This window comes from Narcine bancroftii, chromosome 5, assembly GCF_036971445.1.
Source record: "Narcine bancroftii isolate sNarBan1 chromosome 5, sNarBan1.hap1, whole genome shotgun sequence".
NCBI lineage: Eukaryota > Metazoa > Chordata > Chondrichthyes > Torpediniformes > Narcinidae > Narcine > Narcine bancroftii.
In genome coordinates, this window is record NC_091473.1 from 172150344 (window position 1) to 172168325 (window position 17982).

Genomic DNA, 17982 nt, shown 5'->3' on the forward strand with positions numbered 1-17982 from the left:
ATTGGGCAGCTTGTATTTAAAAAATAACCACACAGTAAAGTTATTGACCTCTTCCTATTCCTAAACTCCACCCACAGAGGATCTGTAGATAATCCCTCCATGTTGTCCACTTTTTCTGAAGCTGTGACACTATCTCTAGTCAACAGTGCCAGGCCCCCACCTTGTCCTTTCTAAAACTTCTAAAGCTCGCACTTGAAGTAAACAATCCTGTCCCTGAGCTATCCAAGCCACCACATCATAGCTCCAAATATTAATCCACGCTCGAAGCTCATCTGCATTGTTTGCAATACTTCTTGCGTTAAAATAGACACATCTCAAACTGTATGAGTGCATCCCTTCTCTATCACTTGCCTATCCTCCCTCCCACACTGTCACCAAGCTTTCTCTAGTTGTGAGCCAACTTCCTCTTCTCCAGACTCTTCAGTTCAGTTCCCACACCCCCCCCTCAACAATTCTAGTTTAAACTCTCCTATATAACTGTATAACTCCCAGTAGCCTTGATGAACCTCCCTTCTAGGATATTGGTTCCTTTGGGATTCGAGCAACCCACCCTTTTTGTACAGAACCCACCTGTTCCAAAAGAGATCCCAATGGTCCAGAAATCTAAATCCCTGGCCCCTGCTCCAATCCCTCAGTCACATGTTTATCCTCCACCTCATTTTATTCCAATACTCACTGTCTCTCGGCACAGGCAGTAATCCAAAGAAAGGAACCTTTGCTGTCCTGCTTCTTAACTCCTTTTTCCCTAAAATCTTTTTTCTCAGAACCTCTTCCCTTATCCTACCTAGTCATTAGTCCCAATATGTACCACAACCTCTGGCTGTTCTCCCTCCCACTGCAGGATATCTTGGATGCGATCTGAAACATCCTGGCACCTGGGAGGCAAAGCACCATCGAGTTTCCTTCCTGTGTCCACAGAATCGCTTCTCTGACCTCCTAACTATAGAGTCCCCTATCACTATTCCCCTCCCCTTCCTTTTCCTACCCTTCTGAGTCACCGGACCAGACTCTGTGCCAATCAGAGTTGGCATCAGAACAAGTCTAATCGGGGGAGGGGGCATTAGGGTAACTGCAGGGGGGCACTTAGCAGGGTGGGGGGAGCAGTGCCACACTTGCCAGGAACCTCTGTCACATTTCCCCCTCCCTCTGACGTAACAGACAAAGGCATGTGCTTATAGCGTGTGGCGATGAAACTGTGTGGTGCTAGTGCGGATGGGTGGGGGAGGGCACAATAACTTATTTGGGGTGGATGGCTCACAAATGCTTCCCCACTTGACGCTGGCTGTGCTGCCACTGTTGCTTTCCCCCAAGTAGGCTGTCTCTTTCCCCCCCCCCCCCCATAGTACTCAAACATAAGTACTTATTGGGGTACACTTTAGTACGTATCTCTTCCCCTTCCCCCTCCTGACTATTACCCATTCAAGTTTGGGATCATTATCTTGCTGTGGGATGAAGCGGCATTCAATAATTTTGGAGGCATTTGCTTGAACTTGAGCATATAATATGTTTATATACACCTCAGAATTCATTTTGTTACTGCTATCAGCAGTTGCATGATCAGTGAAGATAAGTATGCCAGTACCAGTGGCAGCCAGACATGCCCAGGCCATAACACCCCCACCATGTCAATTCACAGATGAGGTGATATGCTTTGGGAATTTTCTTTAGCCTGGTACATTTTGAATCTTGGTCTCATCCGTCCACAAGACATTTTCCAGAATTGTGCAGGCTTTTTAAAATACTTGCTGGCAAACTAATCTGGCCATCCTGTTTCTGTAGCTAACTAGTGGTTTGCATCTTGCAGTGTAGAGTTTGTATTTCTGTTCATGAACTCTTCTACAGACCGTAGTCTACCCCTTTTCCACTGGCATTCCAGTTAATTTGGCCATGCAGTGTCCCAGAATAGGAAGCCATCTGTGCTGTTTCCACAGGGCCGCCTTTAACTGTGACACTGCCTGTTTTTCCACTGAACACACTCATCCCCGGGGATTGGAGAGACTACCTTCAAATGGAATGGATGGAAGTTGTCTTTTTTTCCTACTGGTTTAATCAGCACCCCAGCATCAGCTGACTCTGGGGACATGAGCAGGGGTAGAAGCTGTCAACCCCTGGCGTGATTTAACGTTATTTGATGCCGGTGTGCTAATTGTTTTCCTTTTCCACTGGACCCTGTCCTGGTTTTTTCCAGGGACAAGGTGCCAATGGAAAAGGGGAAATTGACACATCCACACCTGCCCCCTGAAGAGTTTTTTTTTGGATCTGTCGACCAGGGGGTTTGGGGAGATTTCATTATGATGAGAATTCTTCTGTCATCTGCAGGAAAGTCTTCCTTGGAATATCAGTCCCTTTGCATTTACTGAGCTCAACAGAATGCTCTTTCTTCTTAGGATTACCAAAATCAACTGTTTGAAACATCATTAAGATGGGTGAGTTACTGTTTTGTTGTTTTTTGTCCTCATAATGGCTTCTTTGACTTTCATTGGGCACAAGCGGTTAGCACAGTGCCTTTTTACAGCACCAGCGATCAGGCCTGAAGTTCAAATCCTGCACTGTCTGTAAGGAGTCTGTACGTTCTCCCCATGTCTGCGCAGGTTTTCCCCCAGGGACTCCAGTTTCCTCCCACTCTTCAAAACGTACCAGGGGTGTAGGTGAAATGGGTGTAAATTGGGCAGCATGAACTCATGGGCCGAAATGGCCTGTTACCGTGCTGTATGTCTAAAAGAATAATTCTGCTCCTCGTGTTTGGGGAAAAATAGCAACTACAGACTCCAAGGTGATTTAAAAAAAAAACTTAGAAGCAAGCCTTGGTCTCTTCTACCTGTACCAATGAAACAATTAAACATGCCGGAGTAATCACAGACATCTGTGAAGCCAAATGTCCCACACATTATGGTGCCCTGAAATGGAGGAACTATGTATAAAAAATGCTGTAATTTCTAAATTAGCAAATAAAAGCTGTAATGTGCACTTTAATCGCATGTAAATTGTTTGATTACAAATTTAAAACTGTGGAGCACTGGGGCAAATAAAGGGGAGAAAAAAATTTGTCCCGAACATGTTGCTGCTCATTGTCTCTGTTTACATGCTTTTGATGAGGTATATTGCTTTTGTAGCCAGAAGAGTTCTTTATGGTATGTTTTTCATGGGTTTTAATAATAATTTTACAAATTAATATTGAACATTATATTCCATTATGATTAACAAATGGTTCTATTTATAGTTGGGTTGCTCACAGGTTGTTAACTCTCGGAAAGTGTCTAGTTTTATGATTTAAATGCATTGTTATATTAATCAAAATGAATGAAGTAACCACTCAAGAATATCAAGGAAAGCATTTTGTATTTTTAAAAAAGCTATTGGAATCTTTTGTGTTCTTAAATCATTGTATTAGTGATCACATTTTAGGTCTGGCCTTTCTCGGTGGAAGTGGCAGGGAAACATTTGTCCATTGCAATTAAGGGTGGTTAAGTTTTCTTGCAAAACAAAAACACTAACTTGTGTATTAGAAGGGTGGAGATTGCTTCACTTTTGGTGAAGTGATTTCAAACTAGATCTTTTATATTTGATTTGACATGATAACCACAGGCTGATTTGCTTAAAATGGTTTGCATTATAAGATCTTAATTTGAATCTTTACATCTTCACCACCAAGTCAAAATGGCTCCTACCAAAATTAAGAATATCCATTTTATTCACAAGAGTACCTCTCTCCTGCTGACTACTTGAAAACATTTTTTAATGAATTCAGTCCATGGCTCCATAAAGTGTGCTGTGGCACTAATTGAGAATGGCTGGACTAGATTAGGCTTAAATGGAATAAGAGAGAAGATGATCTATAGCCCTGAACCTATCTTAAGCCCTGAATTTTTTTTGTTTTACATTTTGTATATCCCCTTCAATCATATCTTGATCACAAACCTCACCTCTGCATCCTGAACTGTGTTCTCTCCACCTGATTATCTTTTCTTTATGGTTCTGTGCTGTTTCATTATAAATGTTTTATTCCTCTTTAGAGTCCCAATTGTTTCAAGCTCTGCAAGTTGAAAGGGGTACACTGGGCCTCCCATTAGTTATGGAAAATAATAGGACTGGATCTCAAGTTAAAGTCTTAAATTGGAGGAAGGCTAATTTCTGTGGCACCAGAGAGGAATTTCAAAAGTTGATTAGGAAAGGCTTTTTTTTACAGATAACAAGTCATCTGGCAAGTGGGTGGCTTTTAAAAGTGAAGTTGGAAGAGGTCCAGGCCAGCATCTTCTGGTGAAGTGAAGGGCAAGGCTGGAAAGATTGAAGAGCCTAAATTTTAATTGACAAGGGATATTTTTAGGGCTGTTCAGCAAGAAGGGTGGCATATGCCAGGTTAGACAGCTGGGATGTAGCAAGTTCCTTGAGGAGTAAGGGAGGTGAGAATGCACTTGAGAAGGAAATGATGCAGATGGAATTTAACTTGGACAAGTATAAAGTGATTTAAAGTTAAACCAGGGCAGGACATACAGAATGGATGACAGAACCTTGGGAATGTTGTTGAGCAAAAAAGACCAAGGAGTGCAATTGCATACGTAGACCACAGATAGAGTAGTGAAGGAGGAAAGCATGCTCGTGTTCCTCTCTCAAGATGGAGTACAAGATGTGGACATCATGTAACAGATGCATAAAATGTTGGTTAGGCCTCACTTGGAATATTGTGATCGTTCTGGATGTAATTGAGCTAGAAAGGGTACAGAAAAGATTGGCAAAGAAATTGCTTGGATTGGAGGACATGGGTTATGTAGATAAACTGAGTCGATCTTCCCTGGAGTACATGCTGAGAAATGGTATGATGCCTCAAATTATAGGGTTAAGGGCCAGAATCCAACAGTAGGGTGTAAAACTGAAGGGCATTGGTTTATGACAAGAGGGAGGGGTTTTAGGGGATCTGAGGGTCAAAGATTTTCACATGAAACGAGGAGTTGGTATCTGGAATATAATGCTCTAAAGAGGGAGATAGAATCAGTGGCGACATTTAAGAGGCTGTGTTGGGAAGAGTAATGGGTTCACAGAGAGATGAGTCTGGACACACGTGTTACAATCACATTTATCTTTTAAACACACGAGTCAAATGGGAGAACGTTAAACGATACTGGATTACTATTTCACTTAAGCAACGATATAGACATTCGTCTCAGACCTAGGTTGGACTCCAACAGTAGTGAATCTATATTAGATACGCACACCCACTACAGGGTCTCTTATACACACACCTGGTTCCCTGTACCAATAGGGGTGTGGCTCACTGTAAGTATTGATCTATTGCATTACTACAGCTCAGCTTCAGTGTAGTGCACACCTTACCCGCGGCACTTCCAACGATGACCACGGTAGCATGGAGTGGTGTCTGGGGCTTAGACCATGAGGCTGAGGGAAAAAAGATGCTGTTCGTTGATATTATATACAGTTCTGATCTGGGCATCTAGCCAATAATGACCCTATATGATTTTAAGTTGGCCAACAGCAAGGTGTGCACTAGTGGGTGGCCTGAGTCCAGGTGATGTGGCTTCTGAGCAAGTTTCAGACAGAGAGAACACTTGACATCTGAAATTCACAATATTCTAAACCGGCAGGAAGGCCACGCTTCCTCCACACACAATAGAAGCATTCCTGGCAAGTATTTGAATGAACAAGGCATAACTGGATGTGGAATTAATGCAGGTAAATGGGATTAGTATTGGTAGATATGATGGTCTGACGAACCCGTTTCTATAACGCTATGACCATGACACATTAGCATTACACTAGTTCTCTTAAATACAAACTAGGTATGACATTGAACAATAGCATTTTGGAGACCTGGTATCATAAGGGGATGCAATGTCTGGAAGATTGTTATGAAAAAGAACTTTTCATGTTATTTGAGCAGTTGAAGAAGAAATATAACTTGTCCAATAAGACCTTTTTTTAATTACCTTCCTTGTGATCCTTCCTTAGGGCCAATTTGGGGCCTGAAATGACTCTACTGGGACTCATTGGAAAGGAGAAACTACTCCATGAAGGAAATGTATATATGCTTATTTCTCAAATGTATATATTTTTTTAAATTGATGAGTGAGAGCCAAAGCCAGGGAGTTCAGATGGGAGTCAGACTTCTGACAATTGACGAACAACTCTAGTTAGATCTGTCAGGGAAATATGTTGGCTCTATCAATGCCAGGTATAGATTAGTCCATTATGATTTTCTCCATCAACTCTACCTCACCAATTACACTAATATAAATCTGAATATATCAGATACGTGTTTTAGGTGTCGTGTAGAGGTTGGTTCGTTTTTTACATTCTACCTGGCTTTGCTCGAAAGTGAAGCCCTTCAGGTATGACCTCTGTGACTCCCTAACCAATATCACGGGAGTCACCTTCCCAGTAGACCGAGAGCTTTGTCTTCTGGCAACTTTACCACGGTTGGTAGATCATTAATTCTCAAATTAAATTTATAGAAAGTTGCCTTGTGTGTGTCCACGAAGTGTATAGCAGTAACATGGAAGTCTGACTCCCATCTACTCCTGAATAGATGGTCTTCGGAGATGAATAGTTGAATCCCATTTGAACTGGTCACATACAATCTCAAGAGGGGATATAGCATCTTCATAAAAATCTGGCAGCCTTATTTAGAGCATAAAGGTATCTCAGTGGAACCAATAAAGGGCTACGATTGCTACTGGCTAGCCAGTAGACCCTCTGTAAAGATTTTAACACTGTGGTATTATCCCATCTCCAATGGGATGCTTTTTGTTCTTTCTCTGTTTAATAGGACTTGTATGGAGGGGAGAGGTGGAGGGAGGGAGGGGGTTCTCTTGATGTTTTGTATTTGGTATGATTGTTAAATATATTTAAAATGATAAATAAAATATTACAAAAAAAACACAAACTAGGTCCCTAAGTCTTTACGTGACTTGAAAACCCCAGTTATACGAAGGAATGACAGCACTGGAAGGTGATCCTTCGCTGTCTATCCACTTCAACTCATTTAGAATTTTGCAAGTTCCTTAACATGAAGTACTAACTGCTCTTCCTCCCTTCAGAAAAGCTGTCTGAGTATGCCTGGCATTTTCTGTTTTAATTTCAGAGTTCTAGCATCTGCATTGGTTTGCTTCTGCATTTAAAATTCTGCCCATCATCTGTCTTGACTGACTTGACTTGGCACTCATTTTCCCACAGCTACAATGACATACCAGGTAGTACCTTGGCCTCACAGTTCTGCAGATCCCATCTGGACCTCTGTTGAAGGGAAGTTTTCTCCGTGTTTGCAAAAATTTTCCCCAGGATGATCTTATTTCTTCTTGCATCACAATGAGTTGAGTTAATTGGATACTGTAAATTGTCCAGAATATAGTAGAATTGGGTGAAGTTGAGAGAATGCATCAATAAATGGGATGGTGGGTTTGATGCAATTCCTCCAAGCAAATTCAGTTCTAAATGCCAAATGGTCCCCTCCGTCATAAGGAAATACAAGAAATATCCTCATTCTTTAATGGTGTTTTTTCACTATTTGACAAATCTATCAATTTTGATGCATATGTGTAATTTGTTCCGTGACTGGCAATGTTGTCAGAATACCATGTATTATGAAGGTTTGTAGGATCATCTGTAGATTACCTTTTTTTTTCCCCAGATCAAGTTAAAATTTGCTTGTTGTGAAACTAGGCATTTATTTCCTGTAGGTTCTGTGCTCAATTGTGATTCCAAATTACTGAAAGTTTGTCTTCATATCAATCTTAATGATTTTAGCTGTAAAATGCTTTAAAATGGCAAAGTTCTAAAAGACACTAAATGTGGGAAACTGTTGTTTCATTTTAAGAAAATAACCTTTATTTACAAGTACTCAGTGAATTTAATGAACCCTTGAGTTTTAGGTTATGCATATGTGCAACAGAACTGTCCAGTACTAAAGCTTGGTGAAAATCTCTTATTTTATAAAGGTAAGCTTTGTACACAGATGTAATTTGCTTGTGGCAGTTACGGAGCTTGATCCATTGTGGGACAGTAGATAGAACTTCTGATCAGTTGATTAAGTCTTGATCTTATTTATTTTGGCTGGGTAAAGTTCTAAACTTCAAGTTTATCGTAATTTAGATGAGGGAGCCTGGGAGAGGACCCTACAGGGAAGGAAACCACAGCAATGGACCAGTGTGAGCTCAGTTGCCAAAGGCCTCACACCAGCTGACAACTGTCAAGGAGTTGACAAAGACAATTGCTTGTAGGAACCAAGTATCAGGATTGGCATTCATCATGGTACAAATGGCGAACAGGGCTCCCAAACTCCTTCAGACACTCAACATTCCCTAATGGCATCACTGGCTCAGAATCACTGGTTGAGGAGAGCAACTTGGATTCCTCAAGTTCAGGAGTGCTGCTGGATTGGATAGCAGGCCATGCGGTTTCGGAGGTTACAGGAGCACAGGATATGGTGACATTGGAAGAGATGGCGAGATGCATAGACACGTTGTCTCCGAAATAACTTTCTTTTGCTTATTTTTCTCATCTTGACTTTTAGCAAATAAACAAAACTTGAATCTTGAGAGGTAACATCTTCCAGTTTTTATGACACAAAACCAGAGGAAATTGTGCATGTAAGGATGATGCAATAAAACTCCAACTCAATTTTAAAATGAATAAAGGCAATGCATCTGTTTTGGCTCTTAAAAACAAGTTTATTATCTGAATGTTGATCGTTTGGGGGAATAAAGGAAGATGTAGCGAGATTTGCATATCCTTTTACACCAGTCACTGAAAGCAAGCATTCGCGTGCAGGAGCAGTTGAGCAGGCGAATGGTATGTCAGCTTTCATTGCAAGAGGATTTGAGTACAAGAGTAACCATGTACAGGGGCTTCTCAAGACCCCATCTGGAATTTTTGTGCGCAGTTTTTAATCCCTTTATTTAAAGAAATCTTGGCGTGAATGCAATGAATATTTATTCCTCTGATACTTGGGATGGCAGGACAGAGCAAGGTACTGAAGTAGAATGAAGAGAGTTTAGAGAAATGTTAAGGAAAGTTATAGAAACTAAAATAATTCTAAAAAGCCTAGTCTGTATATGAAAAGGATGTTCCCAATGGCTAGGGAATTTTCAACCAGGGTTCACAGCTTCAGGAGATGAGGTAGACTATTTAGAAGAAAGATCAGGAGACGTTTCTTCATTGGAGGGTTGTGAACTATAGAATATTCACCAAAGGCAGTAAATGTTGTTTACAGTAATATTCAAAGAGGAGGCAGATAAAGTTTTTAATGCCAATGGAATCCAGAAATGTGGAGAGAAGGACAGAGCAAGGTACTGAAGTAGAAGATCAACTAATTGTGGAACCAAAGGGGTTGAATGGCTATTCTTGTTTCGAGTTTGTCTGCACATATATTTAGGAATTATCTTTTGAACTTTTTAAAGATAAAATGTGAGATCCAATGTTGAATGAAATTAATGTTTTCCCATACACATACAGTACTAAAGGTTGAAAGGAAAAATAAACTCTCTTTGGGGTGGTGTGGGGATTTGTTATCTGGCAGCATATACTGGTATTATGTTTTTTTTTCCCCTGCAATTGCCTAAAGCATCTGTCCTGTGTCACAGGCCAAATGTATTCTGGTCTGAAATGGCTAATAGCCAATGAAGCAGTGGTGTGACATTGAGCAGGCTGATGATGTCACGGAGTGGGACTTGTGCATCTTGGAGAGAGAGGCTCAGGACTAGCAGGGAAAAGCCTGTGCATGTAGATATTCATTCACTGTATGGTAAAATAAAACGAGCTACGAACATGACTCCAGACTCGAGGTCATTTTTGTAATGAGTGTGTCTGAACCAAACACGACATGGTGTCAGGAGTGGAGCTTTGAACCACAGATAGAAGGACAGGCTGTGAAAGAATATAAGTGAATGATGCGAGCTAAGATGGAGGACGGGCCTGAACATGTAGAGGCACCCCGATTGGGAGTGGGAACTCCTCCAATGGTGACTTTCACAATATAACCTCCAGAACCCTTCAACTTCTCAAAGCCACAGGAGTGGATAAGAAGATTTGAATGCTTCAGACTGGCAAAATAATTCCTCTGAAGCTAACCTAGTGAATATGCTGGTATACTGCATGGAGGACGAGGCTGATAATGTGCCACGAGGCCTAGACTTGTCAGGCGTGCAGTGGCAGAAGTATGATGCAGTACATAGAGGTTTTGATTATTATTTTGTACCTAAGAAGAATGTAATTTACAAACGGGTGAAATTAAACGAGTGAGTGCAGCGGCCTGAAGAAACAGTAGATACGTTCATTAGAGCCTCGTATTACACCTGCAGAAAACGGCGAATATGGGGATCTGCACGACGAACCTTTACACGACAGATGAATGTGGGGATCTGCATGACGAACCTTTACACGACAGATGAATGTGGGGATCTGCACGACGAACCTTTACACGACAGATGAATGTGGGGATCTGCATGACGAACCTTTACACGACAGATGAATGTGGGGATCTGCACGACGAACCTTTACACGACAGATGAATGTGGGGATCTGCACGACGAACCTTTACACGACAGATGAATGTGGGGATCTGCACGACGAACCTTTACACGACAGATGAATGTGGGGATCTGCACGACGAACCTTTACACGACAGATGAATGTGGGGATCTGCACGACGAACCTTTACACGACAGATGAATGTGGGGATCTGCACGACGAACCTTTACACGACAGATGAATGTGGGGATCTGCACGACAAACCTTTACACGACAGATGAATGTGGGGATCTGCACGACGAACCTTTACACGACAGATGAATGTGGGGATCTGCACGACGAACCTTTACACGACAGATGAATGTGGGGATCTGCACGACGAACCTTTACACGACAGATGAATGTGGGGATCTGCACGACGAACCTTTACACGACAGATGAATGTGGGGATCTACACAACGAACCTTTACACGACAGATGAATGTGGGGATCTACACGACGAACCTTTAGACGACAAATGAATGTGGGGATCTGCACGACGAACCTTTACACGACAGATGAGTAGTGGGTCTAAGATTCATCACTGTTGGAGAGAATGCAACTCAACAAAGACCTCACCCTCATGAAAGCAGTCACAATGGCTAGACAGTCAGAGGCGATAAAACAACACCAAACCGACTTGTGAGAAATGTATGCAAGTAAATCAATAGTAGATGCAGTACAACTTAAGAAAGGAAGACGGCAGAATTTAAAAAGGACAGCAAAAATTTAAAACAATGATGTAGAGCACAAGACATGCCCCAAGTGCGGAAAACTACTGTTCCACCCAGGAGTGCAGAATGCCACAACTGTGGCAAACGAGGACACTAGGTTTGTAGGTCAACCTGCAAGGTGAATGAGGTAGCGGAGGACGTGGACAGAATGTTCCTTGGAGCCCTGGATGGCCGACATTAATGTAGGAGGCAGTAAAGTGACCTTCAAAATCAACATAGTGGCCGATGTTACAGCCATTCCTGAGCAGGTGTTCAAAACAATTGTATCTGGAGATGGCAAGGTAGGAAAAACACAGAAGCCACTCTACGGTCCGGGGGAGGGGGGGGGGTGAAATTAATGGTCCTGGGATCGGCAAAAGAAACACTCTCATGCAGAGAGAGGAGCACCACAGAAGAAGTGTACATTGTGAGAGACTTACAGCGACACTGTTGAGCAGACCAGCTTCAGTGAGACTCCGCTAGTGGCCATGTTGGATACCCAAGGTCAGGAGATGGTCAGGAAGGCATACCCCAAACTTTGCAATGGACTCGGGCTTGTACAGAAGCCGTATGTCATTAAACTCAAGCTTGATGTGAAACCATTTTTACTGAAAGTACCGAGAAGAGTCCCTTTGCCACTCCTGAGCAAAGTGAAGAGAGCTTGAAAGAATGGAGAAGCTTGGAGTTATCACCCACATAGAAGAGCCTACAGAATGGTGTTGTGGCACGGTGGCACTGAAGAATAAAGATGTTCGCCTTTGTGTGGACTTGACATCCTCGAATGGATCAGTGTGCTGAGAAAAGTTTATACTTCCTTTGGTGGATCAAACCTTTGGATGTGAACATGGGATTTTGGCAAATGCCTTTGTCTAAAGAATCAACTTTCTACATAACATTTATCACGACATTCTGGTGTTATTATTTGATATCTCCTCTGGTATCTCCTCTGCACCTGAACGCTTTCAGAGCATAATAGTTACTGAGGTTACCGCAGGCCTGGAAGGAGTTGTCTGCCACATGGATGATATCCTCATTTGGAGAACCATGAAGGACCAACACGATATGAGGGTCCATGCAGTCCAAGGACAAGAAGAGAAGACAGTAGCCACTCTCAACATGGCGAAGTGCAAGTTTAGAAGGTGGCAGGTGAAATTTCATCTCAGCAAACGGCATGAGACCAGACCCAGTCAAGACGAGAACTGTGCAGGACATGAAGGAGCTGGCAAATGTGAGCTCAGAGGTTCATCGGTATGGTGAACCAACTAGGGAAATTCATACCAAACCTGGCTGAAAAGGAGAAACTACTGAGAGACTGGATGTCCAAGAAAAACCAGTGGAGATGGGGACATGAGCAACAGAGGACATTTAGTAACCTCAAGCGAGCGCTATCATCCAGACCGGTACTTCAGTTGTATGCTCCAAATAGGTAACTGAGAATATCAGCTGATGCTTCATCATATGGACTGGGAGCAGTATTACTACAGAAGGATGGAGACCATTGGTCACCGGTTGCTTGTGCTTCCAGATTGCTAACAGAAACAGAGTAATGAAACGTGCGCAGCTGTTAAAAGAGGCATTGGCACTGACTTGGGCTTGTGAAAGATTCAACGATTTTATTTTGGGACTACAGTTTGAGTTGGAGATGGAGCACAAACCATTTGTGGGTCTGCTAGGTGGGCAAGTATTGGATTCACTGCCGTCATGGATACAGAAGTTCAGGGTGAGACTGATGAGATACTCATGCACATCTTATACACACCTGGGAAGAACCTCACATCTCCGGATACACACTCTCGCTCTCCACTACAAGATGGAGCCACGAGTGCTAACAAAGACCTCATGGAGAAATGGTGATGGAAAACCTCCCAACAAGCGACAGATGCCTGACAGAGCTGCGAGAGCAACTATGAGCTGACAGTGTGTGCACGCAGGTCATGAAATACTGCATTGGAGGCTGGCTAGACAGGAACCAGTTATAAGGACCAGTCAAACATTACTGGCAATAGAGGGCCATTTTGAGTGTGCACAATGGACTACTACTGCATGGTACGAGATTAGTTATTCTGGCTAACATGTGGAACAAGATGCATGAAAGCTGTACAAACCAAATATGCAGGAAGCCCAATTATATGAAGGGCAAGGTAATCAATTTGACTGACATCTTACCCACCATTCGAAAACATCCAATTCCTCCACTATCAATGTACTAATCACAAAATGAATTCCATTTATTCTCCGAGGCTACTTCAAAAGCACTTCCCACAGCCATGCATGGGGCCTAACCACCTGTAGAGACCCCTTCACATTGGGCTTCATTCTTATTTGGAAATGTATCATTGTTCCTTTATCATTACAGGATCACTGTAAATCCTGGAACTCAACCATGTGTTGTCAAAGAACCCATTGCGTATGCATAACGCTCAATGACAGACATGGAGATGCGATACGCTCAAATTGAAAAGGAGCTGCTCAGCATCACATATGCCTGTGAAAGATTTCATCAGTTTGTGCCAGGACAAGTAATCAGTGTAGAGACTGACCATGAGCCCTTGATTGCATTGTTCTAAAAGCCATTAAATGAATATCCACTTAGAACATAAAGAATGATGATCAGGCTGCAACACTATACACTGAATGTAGAGTACCCTCTGGGTAAACTAATGTACACAGCAGACACATTGATGCAAGAGAGCCTGCAAACACCAAAATGGATTAAGACCTGAACACCTTGTGGACATGATCATGTGCACTGCCCATATCAGATGGCAAAATGGAGTTCATAAAGTCAGAGACGAGCAAAGATGAAACACTGAGACAATTGAGAAAAAACATCTTGGATGGATGGCCCAGCATGAAGTAGGACTGCTCACCTGATGTTTCAGAGCACTGGAACTGCAGGGTGGATCTATTGGTGGTTGAAGACACCATCTACAAAGGAAGCAAAATCTTAATCCCAAAGAATCTGAGAAAAGAGATGCTAAAAAGGATCCATGGCGGACATATCGGAATCGAAAAGTGTAAGAAAAAGCACAAGAGGTGATGTACTGCCCAAGAATCAACAATGATATAACAAATGAAGTGTCAAACTGTACAATATGCCGGAAATATCAAGCAAGGAATCCTGCAGAACCACTAAAGCCTCACCCAGCACCATACAGACCTTACCAGAAGGTGGGTACTGACCTATTCAAATGTCAAGGAAGGACTATCTTGTTGTCAAAGACTTACTTCCTGTATCCAGAGGTGTGTCGACTGAACACCACCACTGCAGATGCTGTAATAACAGGTATGAAAGCCATATTTTCCAGACAAGGCATGGCAAGCAAAGTCTTCAGACAATGGACCCCAGTTGTGCAATTTAACTGTTTGCCAAAGGGTCGGAATTTGTATGCACCCACGTCAAGTCCTCATTTTCTACAGTCCAATGGTCTAGTGGAAAAATCAGTCTCTTCTTTGGCTTGGCTTCGCGGACGAAGATTTATGGAGGGGGTAAAAAGTCCACGTCAGCTGCAGACTCGTTTGTGGCTGACAAGTCCGATGCGGGACAGGCAGACACGATTGCAGCGGTTGCAGGGGAAAATTGGTTGGTTGGGGATGGGTGTTGGGTTTTTCCTCCTTTGCCTTTAGTCAGTGAGGTAGGCTCTGCGGTCTTCTTCAAAGGAGGTTGCTGCCCGCCAAACTGTGAGGCGCCAAGATGCACGGTTTGAGGCGATATCAGCCCACTGGCGGTGGTCAATGTGGCAGGCACCAAGAGATTTCTTTAAGCAGTCCTTGTACCTTTTCTTTGGTGCACCTCTGTCATGGTGGCCAGTGGAGAGCTCGCCATATAACACGATCTTGGGAAGGCGATGGTCCTCCATTCTGGAGACGTGACCCATCCAGCGCAGCTGGATCTTCAGCAGCGTGGACTCGATGCTGTCGACCTCTGCCATCTCGAGTACTTCGACGTTAGGGATGTAAGCGCTCCAATGGATGTTGAGGATGGAGCGGAGACAACGCTGGTGGAAGCGTTCTAGGAGCCGTAGGTGGTGCCGGTAGAGGACCCATGATTCGGAGCCGAACAGGAGTGTGGGTATGACAACGGCTCTGTATACGCTTATCTTTGTGAGGTTTTTCAGTTGGTTGTTTTTCCAGACTCTTTTGTGTAGTCTTCCAAAGGCGCTATTTGCCTTGGTGAGTCTGTTGTCTATCTCATTGTCGATCCTTGCATCTGATGAAATGGTGCAGCCGAGATAGGTAAACTGGTTGACCGTTTTGAGTTTTGTGTGCCCGATGGAGATGTGGGGGGGCTGGTAATCATGGTGGGGAGCTGGCTGATGGAGGACCTCAGTTTTCTTCAGGCTGACTTCCAGGCCAAACATTTTGGCAGTTTCCGCAAAGCAGGACGTCAAGCGCTGAAGAGCTGGCTCTGAATGGGCAACTAAAGCGGCATCATCTGCAAAGAGTAGTTCACGGACAAGTTTCTCTTGTGTCTTGGTGTGAGCTTGCAGGCGCCTCAGATTGAAGAGACTGCCATCCGTGCGGTACCGGATGTAAACAGCGTCTTCATTGTTGGGGTCTTTCATGGCTTGGTTCAGCATCATGCTGAAGAAGATTGAAAAGAGGGTTGGTGCGAGAACACAGCCTTGCTTCACGCCATTGTTAATGGAGAAGGGTTCAGAGAGCTCATTGCTGTATCTGACCCGACCTTGTTGGTTTTCGTGCAGTTGGATAATCATGTTGAGGAACTTTGGGGGACATCCGATGCGCTCTAGTATTTGCCAAAGCCCTTTCCTGCTCACGGTGTCGAAGACTTTGGTGAGGTCAACAAAGGTGATGTAGAGTCCTTTGTTTTGTTCTCTGCATTTTTCTTGGAGCTGTCTGAGGGCAAAGACCATGTCAGTAGTTCCTCTGTTTGCGCGAAAGCCGCACTGTGATTCTGGGAGAATATTCTCGGCGACACTAGGTATTATTCTATTTAGTAGAATCCTAGCGAAGATTTTGCCTGCAAAGCTGTCCTGTCCAGAGAAGAAACAAGCCTTCCGTCGCGCATGCAGCCATCTTCAGCGCAAACTCCGGGAGATCCAAAATGAGTGGTGGACTAGCCTCGCCAAACGAACCCAGCTCAGCGCGGACATTGGCGACTTCAGGGGTTTCTACGAGGCTCTAAAGGCTGTGTACGGCCCCTCACCCCAAGTCCAAAGCCCGCTGCGCAGCTCAGACGGCAAAGTCCTCCTCAGCGACAAGATCTCCATCCTCAACCGATGGTCAGAACACTTCCAATCTCTTTTCAGTGCCAACCGCTCAGTCCCAGATTCCGCCCTGCTCCAGCTCCCTCAACAGCCCCTAAGGCTAGAGCTGGATGAGGTTCCCACCCTGGATGAGACGTATAAGGCAATCGAACAACTGAAAAGTGGCAAAGCAGCAGGTATGGATGGAATCCCCCCAGAAGTCTGGAAGGCTGGCGGCAAAACTCTGCATGCCAAACTGCATGAGTTTTTCAAGCTTTGTTGGGACCAAGGTAAACTGCCTCAGGATCTTCGTGATGCCACCATCATCACCCTGTACAAAAACAAAGGCGAGAAATCAGACTGCTCAAACTACAGGGGAATCACGTTGCGGAAAAATCAGTACAGACAGTGAAAAGACTGATGAACAAGGCAAAAGGCAATGGAATGGACTTCTACCAGAGCATGCTAGTATACTGCACAACGCCGCTCAAGTGTGGTATGTCACCAGCACAACTCCTTATGGGGCATAGGCTAAGATCAAACCTACCCATTCAGGTGAACCTCCTAAAAACAAAAGAGGGAGAGAAAGTGAGGATGTTCAAAGAACAACAGAAAGAAAAGCAAAGTATTACTTTGACAGAGGAACAAAAAACCTACTGGAACTCTAAACTGGTGACCAAGTAAGGCTAAAAGACAAAACAAACTTATGGACTCAGAACGGAACTGTCCTCTGAAGTCCAGCCAAAGATCATACACCATTCAAACAGATGAAGAAGCTGTTCTGTGAAGAAATCGTCGAGATCTTCAAATGAGACTAGCCACAGTAGATGGAAAGAGGATACTGTTGAACAACCTGAATGCACATCTGAGAAGACATCGTCTGAGGCAACAACTCTGATTGAAGGACAATGAGGTGATCGTTAAGCACGTGAATCCTTCTAAGAGATTCATTGAGCAAATTTAAAGACTCCTGTTTTAGAATGAAGTAGTGCTATCTTATTCGCTCTTCATGTTTTAGTGTATGTAAATGTGAACACGAAACCAGTTTAAAAAAAAAAGTTAACAATGTTGATAATAATGTAAATCTAAGTTCTTGGTGTTAAAGTTAAAATTGCAGAGTTATTCAAAGAAAACATGTAAGCTACTTTTGTTTTAAGAAAGGGAGTTGTAATGATAGTGGTCATTGTTGCAGTGCAACTACCAATGTGTTGAGTATTAAACCTCCCATTTGATTATACTTGGCTGCCAGCAGAGGCTGACACAGAGCAGGAGACACAGTATGTTAGATTTGTAATGGAGGCCTGCAGGCTCATGGCACACTTCCATGGTGCTGTTTATACCAACTTTAAAGTAAAGAACCTTTTCCTTCATCCATGTGTTGTCTAAGAACTCATGCATATGAATACAAGATGAAACACACCCCATTTTTAGAAATGCCAGATGCTGCTATCAGCATGCCTTTCTGCATTCTTCATTAAACATAACTTCTCATCAATGTAGATTAAGCAGCCTAATAAACTTTCATGGGATTGTTAGCTTTTCTG

General features: G+C 43.3%; 1 protein-coding gene and 1 long non-coding RNA gene across 14 annotated transcripts in view; one reads left to right on the plus strand and one right to left on the minus strand.

Moving 5' to 3' along the window:
- The window catches only part of ptpdc1a (protein tyrosine phosphatase domain containing 1a), a 240005-nt gene that overhangs the window by 31051 nt on the left and 190972 nt on the right, over window positions 1-17982 (plus strand). For 5 of the 13 annotated variants that reach the window (XM_069939772.1, XM_069939783.1, XM_069939771.1 and 2 more), the window contains exon 2: window positions 5962-6031. The exons of 7 other annotated variants lie outside the window; for them this stretch is intronic. The gene's annotated coding sequence lies outside the window, so the exon portion shown is untranslated. Of the gene's footprint in view, window positions 1-2319; window positions 2427-5961; window positions 6032-17982 lie in introns of all 13 variants that reach the window. One more of the 13 variants, XM_069939774.1, reaches the window with a different exon arrangement.
- Window positions 1-17982, minus strand: part of LOC138764197 (uncharacterized) — a 48128-nt gene that overhangs the window by 7346 nt on the left and 22800 nt on the right. The window lies entirely within an intron of this gene.